The sequence below is a fragment of the Pinus tabuliformis genome, chromosome Q (assembly GCF_031772625.1).
Source record: "Pinus tabuliformis cultivar Carrire ecotype Pingquan chromosome Q, CPIR1, whole genome shotgun sequence".
NCBI lineage: Eukaryota > Viridiplantae > Streptophyta > Pinopsida > Pinales > Pinaceae > Pinus > Pinus tabuliformis.
The window spans coordinates 264493366-264505484 of NC_142296.1; positions in this window are offsets into that span (position 1 = coordinate 264493366).

The following is a 12119-nucleotide window of genomic DNA, read 5'->3' on the forward strand; positions in this document are numbered from 1 at the left end:
TAGATCCAGTTTCTCATCGGGTGCAATCTCCGCCGTCAGATCTGGAGCCCCCAGATCCTACGGTGTTCGCTCTTATTGCGCGGTTGACTTGCTCGATCATTAGCCCGCGATGAGAGGCGGTTTTCTCTCTCATCCGCTGGACACGCGTCGTGCAATGTATGGAATCGCTCGTTCTCCTGCCAAATCTGCTTATCGCCCAACATGCCTCCGATATTCCGCCAATTTTGGAGCGCGGGGCCCGCCTTTTGCTTTAGCGCTTTCCCTACGGTTTTTCGGCTTCCCATGCGACTGAGCGCTTCGGGGATTTTCCTTCTTGAGGGGTTTTGCCCAGCGAAGCGCTAATCGTGCATCAAAAACGGCCTCTGTTTTCCGATCCGGACTTCCTAATTGCTAGTTTGCATCCTGTGCGGTCTCCATGGGCCTCGGTTAGCGCGCTTTGACCAAGGTTCTCGTCGTTCCTTGCTAGCTACAAACTTCCACTGTCCAGAGGTCTTCCTAGTAACTCTTTATTCACAAGTTTTGAAGTCTGTCATGATTTGATACAGTCATAACATTTTGATAATTTTCATGGATCCAATTCGGATCAATAAATTATTGGTTGGTGTTTTTATTAGATAAGTCTAAGTCTAGATTTACAATGTGGAAATTTAAATGACACATAATGTTTTTCTTCTTACATAAGAAATGATCACTGAACAAGAAAAGTGAGATTTTTGAACATTATTAATCGATTTATTAATATTGATTGAAACCTGTAGAAAGAAAACCATGTGAATTATAAATTATTGGTTGGTGTTCCATAAAAATGTAGGTTTCTACTCTTGCTTCTTATTAGATAAGTCTAAGTCTAGATTTAGAAAACTGCAACATTAACAAGAAAAGTGTGATTTTTGAACACTATTTATTAATTTATTAATGTTGATTGAAACCTATAGAAAGAAAACCATGTGACTTATACATTATTGGTTGGTGTTCCATAAAAGTGTAGGCTTCTACTCTTGCTTCCTATTAGATAACTCTAAGTCTAGATCTAGAAAACTGCAACATTTTGTAGAAATTTAAATGACACATAATGTTTTCTTTCTTACATAAGAAATGATCACTAAACAAGAAAAGTGTGATTTTTGAACATTATTTATTAATTTATTAATGTTGATTGAAACCTATAGAAGGACAACCATGTGACTTATAAATTATTGGTTGGTGTTCCATAAAAGTGTAGGCTTTTACTCTTGCTTCTTATTAGATAGGTCTAAGTTTGGATCTAGATCTTGGGTCACTAATCTATTTCCTTGCTTCCCAGAAAGACGAAGCTTTTAATTAATAATAACATTTTAAAACATACTCTAGACCCATAACATAGTATTTTTGTATGAAACTTCAATTGAATTTACTAAAATTTATTTTTGATTGAAATAATCTTTAACCAAACCAAAGCAATTTTATAACATACTCTAAACCCATAACATAGTATTTTTATGTGAAACTTCAAGTCAATTTACTAAAATTTATTTTGGATCAAAATAATTATAAATATTAGTTGTTTTATCATCATTGTTTTAAATGCTGGTTTGAATGAAAGTGAATTGTAATTTTAAATTAGCCTACATCTACTATTATCACTTTAGATCTATTTTAATGATAGATCTATTAAATGTCACTGAATCAAATTTTTTTGAGGTATAAATATTTTTAGAGCGTAAAATTGAGGAAAAATGTATACATTGAGAGATTTGATTCCTCTTGATATTGGATAAATTTGGGGTTAACATGGATCTACAATGATTTTAGTCATGAATGATCACACAAAATTTGTAAATGATCAAAATTGTGTATATGTACATGTATAAGGTTAATCTTATCATTTGAATTTCACTCACTTTCATCATTTTGTTAAAAGCATAGAGAGTATTATCAAGAAGTTTTAATGTCAATATAACTTCGCTAATCCTTATCATAGTGTCACAATTTGTAGATAATCAATGTTATGCATATGTACGTATTTAAGATTATTCTAATAATTTGACATTTATGCATTTTCTTTGGTTGATTGAAAGTACAAATAGTATTATCGAGAAGAATCAAAATTATGTATGTCCAATATGAATTTGATCATTTTAAATTTAATCAATTTCTTTAGTTTATTGAGAACATAGTACTTTTGAAAAGTATATTGCAAAAGTTATATGAGGAATAAGTTGAATGTAAATAAAGTAACAATGTTGAATGCTAAAAAATGTGAATGATAAAAATGTAATGAATTACAAATAGTTTACATTGTGATCATTCTCAATCTATGTTCTTCTCCTTTTCGTATAGTCACACCTACTAGTTTTATCATATTTTCATATCAATATATGAAAATATAGGTTGAACTCGTAGACCATTCAAATTTTTAACTTAATACATTGTAATCAACATCGTACTTTGTCTCTCTTGCTTCCCAATATTAATAATTGTTTTCTCCAATGTCAATCATTATGACATATGGGTTGTTAAGCCCCAAACTAGTTTCAAATGAAGTTGGTTTTTATTACCTGTTTTAGTATCTGTGATAGGAATTATTTGAGCTAATGTTTCATCCCATAGAACTCCCAATTATCAATACTTACTAAAACATATGTGGGTGATTCTTGGAGTAAAATTCTAAGGTTATACAAAAGTTATTTTACAACTCCAAGAGCACCATTGATGAGTCGACATCATTGTATATGTTTAATATAAGCATTAACACAACTCCAATTGATATAAGTAATTCAAGTTCCATGTATTTTTCATTTATTTCGATAGAGTAGTTTTTTTCCGTCTTGTAACAACAGTGGTTGGCGTGGTATCATTTAGATTTCTTAAACAATATTTATTATGATTTTGTACATCATCATGTGTTACAAATAAATGTATTTCCTTATAGAATGACTCTTTTGTGGAAGCATCCAAGGAAGCACCTTTATGAATAATAAGTAACTTCCAATCTTTTATAGTTTGTTTTGCATTCCTAACACTCATCAACAAATCACAAAAAAAAAATGTTTATTGCTTTGTCCCTCTTGTAAAAACACAATATCAAGGGTCACAACTATTGTGAATGAGTTCCATAATTCTTTTGCAATGCTTTGAGATGCACAAATAGGTCTATTCATAACGAGTGACAGTTTTTCATAATCAATGACTTATATAATTGATTTACCTTGAAAAGAAACGTTAAAAAATCTTGGTGAAATCTTGAATCACTTTTTGTTAATAAATTTCTTACACTAAAAATTATTTTATCTATCAATATATATTGCATATGCTTCATCTCTTCTTATTAGGTAAATATACATGGTCCTTGTAGATGTGTTATCTCTTTGATTACATATTAAGTGCATGATGTATTGTTGTTACATATATGTTGAAATCTAAAACCCTTGTGTGAGCTAAAAAAATTAACATGGTCTCCTTAAGAAGAGACTCAATTTCAAGGGCATTTTTAGTAGCACTAATAAAAGATGACTTTCTTGTACCTGCAATTCCTTGGATTATCATATGTAGTGGATAAACATCTAATATATAATGATTAAGGATAATATCAAATGTTTTTATTTTCTTAAGCCCCAAACTTTGAATGAATAAGACTTTGTATGTTGTTGAGTAAGAATGGACTTCAACTTTGACTTATGAGATATGAAATGAATAGCATAATTGGAACTATCTTCACCTACAAAATTTTTATTCCAATTATGCATAACAACATGATCCCTATGTCCAAGCATCTCAGACTCATTATACTTTATAAATTCATTCTTATGCAATCCACAAATGATCTCCCACATCATCAATGTTTCACAATTGTGTATATTCAATCTATCATAATTTTATCTCAGTTCATACTTCTTTCTATTCTCTTCAACATAAAGTTTTGACTAATCACATAGATTTGTAGGTTACTTGTATTCATATACAAAACTTCGTATCTTCTTATAAATTCAATATTTCTCATTGCAAGTGATGTGATGCTCAAGATAATTAAAAAATTCTTCATAATAATTCATAGGATCAAATTGAAATATTTTTTTCATGTCCTTTAAGAAAGGATAATCATACTTGCATCAATTGAGTTTAGCTTAAATGGTTGACAAAAAAATATTATCCTCCCTAACTACATTCAATTCCCCACATGTGACATGTTGAGCCCATAGTGAGTATTTCTTGTTATGGATTTGGTGATGTTGTTTGAGTAATCCATGTTGGACATAAACATATATATTCCTCATATAAAATACAAATATAATTCATAAGGGAAAAAATGAAGATCATCAAATTTGAGTTTAATGTGAATATTTCTCTAAGGTTGATCTCGCATAATCATTGCATGTATACATCAATCAAGATACTATTTTGCATATCTAACTTTTGTGGGGATCATCATAATTCAATGTTGCCATGTTAGGAACATATTTTAACTATAAAAATTAATGTACATGTCGACACCCATGATGTTTCTACTTAGTGACAAAATTAATTTGTAGCTAGATGAAAATGACCAAAAGTTTCATATTGAACCATTATATTCCCTTAAGTTCATACAATGTGGTCAAATATGAAGATTACCAATCACATTTTGAAATTTTTATTTCTTTTCTTCCTATGGATCTATAAGACCTGTATCGAGCATTAAGTTGTGTAAATATAACTACTACATGTTTGTTGTAGTTAATGTGAAGAATATTGTTGGACACCCAATTTGTTGAATCACGTTAAATAACTCAACATGACACTTGCTTCAATTTGCATGTGTGTCTCTTAATACAACTCCAAATTATATCAATATTTTTACATGTCAGGAATCTAGAAGATTTTGTAAATGTTCTCCTAATTGTTCCATTGGTGTAAGTAGTTTTTTCATATTCTTTTTTGAAAAACCATATAGCAAGCTCGAGCATGATGTATTATGGCAATATTAAGTAAAATGTATCTAAAATGAGGGTTCCTTCCAAACCTTTTGTCACGATATGTGACAATATGTTTTGCAAACTCATGAAGATGCACATTGTGCATTATTGTTTGCAACAAATTATTGGCACTTGGCTTTATCATTTAAAAAATACCCAAAACTTATCTATTTTGGTCTTACTTACCCTTTTTTCCCCGTGTTTACAAATTTTAACTACTTTGTCCCATGATAAACAAAAATAAAACAAAAAAGAGGTATTTATACTATTTTATTTTAATTTTGAGTAATTAGAAAATTAAAATGTTAAAAAAATAATTTTACTAGAATTTTCAAGAATAAAATCATTCTAGTAATTATTCATCCATTGAGTTTGTTGCAAACAAATCTAAGAAAATCACAAAAATGGGTTTTAATGCTCATATTCATGGCACGATATGGTTCCCATCATATTCATAAAAGGAAAAATAGAAACTTGTAGTAAATTTTGTAGTCAATGCTGGTGCTAGCAAGAGGATAATGTAGCAGCAAGGGAAAATTGTAACACCTCTCATCCCTTTAAACCATCTCAGGCTATGAGATTGTTATCACTTTTGATCTAATCTCGAAGGTTTGTTATTAAGATGGAGTTACAACAACCTAATTTCCTCAAATTTTTCAAAGCCTAATACTAATGCCACCATTTCGTTCAATTGGTCGATAACTTTCAAGAAATATAAAATTTACCTCAATATGAATCAAGTGGAGAAAGTTATGCCCATTATATATTTAACGCATTAAGGAGGCCATGCCATCAAGAGAAACCTATGTGAAATCCACATGGCCATGCCTGGCCCATGTGGTGCCATGCCATTACTACGTGGGGGTCCACTTGGAACATACACCATATCAGTACCAGCACATACGTAATGTTTAGTACCCCAGTATCATTTCCCCCGATGCCATCTTCCCTGGTACCATGTTCCCCGAGGTCACTTCCCCTGATACCATGTTCCTCGATATTGCTTCCAGTAGTACCATTTCCTTGGGATCACTTCACTCAATACCATTTTCTCGAGGTCACTTCCCTCGTACTAAATCTTCACTATTTCTTTTATCATGGTATTACATTCCCCAAGTCAATATGTTTAAAACATTAATTAAACATTTAAATCAAAAGGATTATAATTAATCACATGCATGCCATTCAAAGGATTTTATGTAGAAAACATGTTATTTCAAAGAGTCTACTCATTTAATCAATTCCATGTGTTACACGTCATTTTTTCACCATTAGGAAAATGGCCGTCAATCTGGATCTTTTGATATCCATCAAAGTGTTCCAAAGCATTCCCCTGCAAGGCTAGATGCTAAACAATCACAAAGAGAATGAGAATTCTAGATTACATGTTCTAAAAACCTATTTTTGAGTACTTGCACGATTCCCTAGCCAATTTATGTGTATACATAGACTTGACCATTAAAGTTAGTGCCAAAGTGCACTTTGTATTCCAATGTGGACTACGCACATGATCAAGTGCTCAAAATTTTGTTCAAAAATCAAAGTTGTCAGTTTGATGTGGAACCTAAACGACCACGTAGTGCTCATCATCCAATGTGGACTATGCACATGATCAAGTGCTCAAAATTTTGTTCAAAAATCGAAGTTGTCAGATTGGTGTGGAACCTAAACGACCACGTAGTGCTCATCATCCTAAATCTGGTGCAACTCATTTTGCGTGAAATGGACACCATATGCTCCCAGAATGATGTTCTCTTTGTTTTCCCAAACATGCGAATTTGTCAAAAAAGAAGAAGCAACACTGCACAGTCAGCAGTCCATACTACTGACGTGGCAAGATGACTATGTGCTGACAGGGCTCCTCTGGCGAATGGCAGAGTGCTAAGTGGCACAGTTCGATTGGTCCAAGATGGTGAGTCTTCATTGGGCATAGTGTTTTGGTGTTGGGCAATCATAGGCTACCATGTGGCAGGGCCACCAAAATGGGTCGAAGGTCCGAGGAGCATTACGTGGGGTCGAACCCACAACCTTGCAATAAACACCAAGGGCCTACACGAGTCAGGCCATCATATGATTCTTAACCTATATCGGTGTTTGATTGATAATATAGTATAGTGTAATGGCATATGGGAGAAGGGGGTCGGGGTCTAGCCCCAGCCCTGGTCACCGCCAGGAGGCGTGACCACAGGTGGGAGGCTAGCCCCATGCCCCCCCATTATAGCCTTAATAGTTAACAAATAGTCATCGCAGCATAGGAAAACATGTGACTGTGAAACCGTAAGCATACGGTTCAAACTATGTATTGGAGGGAACTCCAACGAGGGTGGGAGTTAAGGTCCCAGACCTCGGTCCTATTTTGTCATATGACCTCTTAGGAGTGGAGTGGGGGCCCAGTTGACAGGGGCGGGATGTTGGCCTTAGCCCCTGGGCATGTGGCCCCCCATGTTGCCACAAATTTGATAACTAAGGTTGTGGCGGGCTTTTAAACCACCTAACAAATTTACCCTAAAATTGGTGAAAATGGCACTCAGTTAGTGGAAATCCAGACGAAATTGTGGGTTTGGTGCCAGAATTTTGGGTGTTTGTAGAGTGAATAGTAGCAACGCTTAGGGAGATCATAACTGGATGATTTTTTTATCAAATTAGGAGCAAGAAGTGGCTATACATGCATTTTTGGGCATTCTGGTGGAATAGGTTGCAGAGCTATCTAAGAATTTTAAACTGATGTATTCATACTTTTGAGCATAATAGCGAGGGCCAAACCATTGGAAGCTAGACCAAGGAAATGTAGCCCAAGCGGGGTGAACTCCTTCATCATGTGCTATTGTGATACTATTTTGGTGATGTTAATGTATGTTATATGTTGTTGTTCAATCATTTTTTTATATTAATTTGTACATGAAATTTACATAAAAAAACTCAAAAACTCATGTTAAAACTTGCAATTAACCTCATGAATCCTTAAGCCGGATTACACTGCTAGATTTCAAATACTACAAACTACGCCATATAATTCTATTGGGTCCGCAATCTCAATGCCTTGTCACGACCCTTCTCCACTGTCGATCTCATCCTCGATCCGATGGATGCACTCCTTCCCGATCAACAGACTTGCTCGACGCATTAAAACCGTTGATCAAGATCTGCTTGATTCGATTCTCTACAGTGATTTCGGGTGAACAAGTTATGCAAGGGTTAACGCATTTTCAGATTTGATGGGCATTATAAACTCCCAACTTATAAGGTTCGGGTCCGCCCCTTACGGTTAACGCTTGATCAACTTACAGCCCGATATCCATTGGATGATGAGGTCTTTAGATCCTACAGTCCAAATCGATACCCATCTTCTCTCTTTGCCAGTACTTAGATTGAATCTTCGTCGTTGTTCTTCTTCCTGAACCGACGGACCATGCTTGATATCGCTTGATCGCAATTGGGGATTTCTTAAGGCCCTCGTTCATTGCTCCTATTGCTTTACACTGATGCAATATATTAAAGCGATCACACTTCACAACACTTCAAGGCTAATTCATTTCTCTTGCGATCTAATCCTGTCCACTGATCCTATAGATCCAACGGATCCTGTGCGCTGATACTTTATTCTTTTTCCCTTCTCTTCACTTGGGTTTTTTTTTGCTGTTCTTTAATGTTTCTTGTGTGTTTTGAGTTTCTTTGGGGTTCCTTGTCCTTCGCTATTTTGCTGCACACTCCTCATGGCTTACCTCTGTGAGTTCTTTACTCATGGATGATTCAACCATTACTTGGTTCTATGATTGTTCAACGCCCATTAAGATCCTTTGTCTCTTCTCTTCCTCTGTGTATTCACCTCGACTCTGCCTGTACACATATTTATACTGAATTCCAATTCAATCATCTCTCATCATTTAACAATCGAACACACATTCAAACTCAGAATTGAGTTGATTATATTAATAAATATAAACAATGATTATAGAATGAGATCTCTGTCTCTCTAGCCTGATGTTCCAATATCAGTGGCCTCTGTTTACACTCTGCCCGTAGGCTTAAAACCACTTCTAGCTATCTATCTATCCTGTCTAATTTCTTACTTTCTAACCTCTGTCTTTGCCTTTTAGGCTTACATTTATACAAAAGGACTCTAAAACCAATTCCTTGTTTAGATCCATAAATTCTTTAACAAAATCCTAAAATCTCTTCCTCATCCCTACGGATCCTCTCTAATCCATAAAATCATGGACTAACTCCTAATCTAAGCTTTACAATTAATTCTCAAATCCTCTCATCTCTCAATTATCCTAAATCCCTCATGTTCTCCTACATTCAAGAACATTTACAAATATGCCTCACTATATTCAATTAAATCCTAATCTCATTAAAATCACTCAAAAGTCTAAATAATTACATTATTTCACACTTAGGAGACCAACTCCCTTGAAAACACAAAACCCCTATGTCTGCTAAAATACAATGACATTATTGGGTTGAATGCTCCTGCATCAGACTCCCAAAGTAGAAAAATTTCATGATCTCCTGATCATGTGTCTTCATAAGTTGATAAAAATCCTCCAGGCTCCGAAACTTTAGTTTGTAGCCTCCCAAATTCCTTGCACTTTTGTTGTTGTTGTACTTCTTTTGTCTTCTGTTTCATATTCCTCTCCTTGTCAATCACATTCATACTTTGATTGATCATGCTTCCTGCTACTATCATTCTCCTCCATATGGATTGTTTCATCATCAACTGCCATAATTCTTCAATCTTTGTCTCTAGTTCATCCTTGGACTGGTCCATATTCTGCCACTTACTGCTATTTCTTTCTCTCTGTTTCAGGTTGTTGTTGCTATCCACTAACTCTTCAAACTGCTATTGGTTACTTTCACTTTGTAGTTGTTGGTTTACTTTTTCTTCTACTTTTTATCTTGCTACCATTGTAGACATTGCTCTTTCTCTTGCTCCAACTTTTGCTACCTCCCTTTCAGCCTTACCCTCTTTCATGATTATTTATGTCTGCACTGAATCATGACTTTCCAGCGTTCTCTCCAGCAGTTGAGCATCTCTGTTCCATGGATTAAATTCTTCCATAGAAACTTCTTCTCCCATTTTTGTTTGGCTGCTTATCTATGCCAAATTTCCTCCAGCATCTGCAACTAAACCTGCACTCACAAAAAACTTGTTAAAACAAAAAACATAAGGCTTTTGTGCCTTATCTTCCTTTGGCAACAATTCAGTTTGCTGCTCTATTTATTTCTCCTCTATAAGCACATCAGTATGCTGTTTTAAATTCTCAAAAGAATTCATGAGACTATCAGCTAGTCTCTCCTCCACACCATCTATTCTAATGATGTCTTTCTGTCCCTATCCACTGTAGTGAACTCCTTCATTCTCGTTCAATTCTAATTTTACAACCTGAACACTTACTTTTTGGTATTCTAGCCTTTTTTCCAAAAGACTTAACTCATGCCACAAATTTGCCATCTCGCTTGGAATTTCTCCTAAAAGTTCTGTACAATACTCACTATCTTCTTCTTTGTCACAAGCATAACTTCTTGTTGACAATAATTCTTCATTCTTGATTACAATAAAATTCGGATCCTCTATCCCTTTGATAGTTTTAGATGTTTTTCCATCACTCTCCCTTTGATCATTTAAGAAAATCAATTCCTCGTTATCCTCTTCAGTAGAAAATTTCTTATCATAGGACATAACTGTCTCATCTCTACTAAAGATATTTCCTCCATTAAGCATGGAATTTATGAACTTTTTCTACTGTAATAACTCAACTTGATCTTCCTTTGAAAGGCAGTCATCATCATACTTTACCTAGCAATTTTCAGCTTTATTCAAGACATTTCCATAAAATGGTTTGTCTTCTGCAATACCTGCATTCATACACAACCAGTCAGTTGTAAAACCACAAGACCTCATGATCTCATCTGATGATTCAATCACCAATTCCTCCAGCTGTTCCAAGTCCTTTACATGTCTTAGAAATATTTCGGTGGTCTTCTCCTCAATCTCATCAAGTCCTTTACTTGATTGCTTGATATCCTTCCCTACTTCCTCTTTTAAAACAAAATTTAGATTCTGCCTGTTTTCTTCCCTTTTTATGTCAATATCAACAAATTGTCCTTCTTTAAATGTTTCACCTGTAAACATACACAAATTATCAGATTTAAAATCATCAGACCTTTTTCCTTCACTTGAATTTTCAGTCTTCAAGTCTTCTTCTTCACCCAGAACTTCACCCTGCTCTGGTTCACAAATGGATACTTCCATTTCCAACTCAGCTTCTCTGAGTTTTTCCATTAGCCACCTTACTTTCCTTTGTTGTAGCCTTCTTTGCAACTTATGCCACTTCACTGGCTTCTTCTTTAATACCCAACCTTGTCTCTGACTTTCCTCCGGCAGCATTATCAATACATCGAGTTGTTCTTTCATCTACACAATTTCTCTGTCAATTTCTTCTTGACTCATCCTCTTGCCCTTTGCCTTGGCATTCTCTTTCTTCATCTTTCTTCTACTGTGGTCTTCCTCAAAATCTCTACTATAACTATTAGTATCCATCTTCTTCTCCTCTTTCTATGAGTTCTTCACTCATTCACCGTGAGCTGCACTAAAGCCTCTGCAACAACAAGTCCTCCTTGTTGCAACTTACCTCACCAAGCTTTCCTCTGTACTTGGTTTTTTGGCAAGCACTTGGTTCTCTATCTCTAGAATATCCTTTGAGCACTTCTCTCTGCTCCTTCTAGGCTTCAACTCATCTGCACCTTCTAAGAACACAACTGTCCTCTTGTATTTCAATCACCATTAAATAATTGGTTATGACCACTTCTTATTTCACTTAGAAAGTCTTACTAGCTTCCTTAATTACCTTGGCAATTCTACCGACATCCTTTGTGGAATTGCCTTTGTGATCTGCAACAATACCTCTGCAGTAACAAGTCTCCTCCTTGCTACATATGCCTCACTAGTCTTCTCTCCTTTGAGCTCAGTCTTTTAGCATGTCTTTGGTTCTTTCCTCAAACCTCTTGCTGACTAACAATCCTACCCAACACTTCTTTTGCTGGAATTGTTATCTCTGAGACAAATCTCCCCACAATTGCAACTGTGGAGCTGCCTCAACAACTTCTACCCAACCGCAGTTGGAAGTTGTTCTTAGTTTCTCTTGAGCACTCCTTACTCTGAGGTTATCACTGCAACTTTCTCAC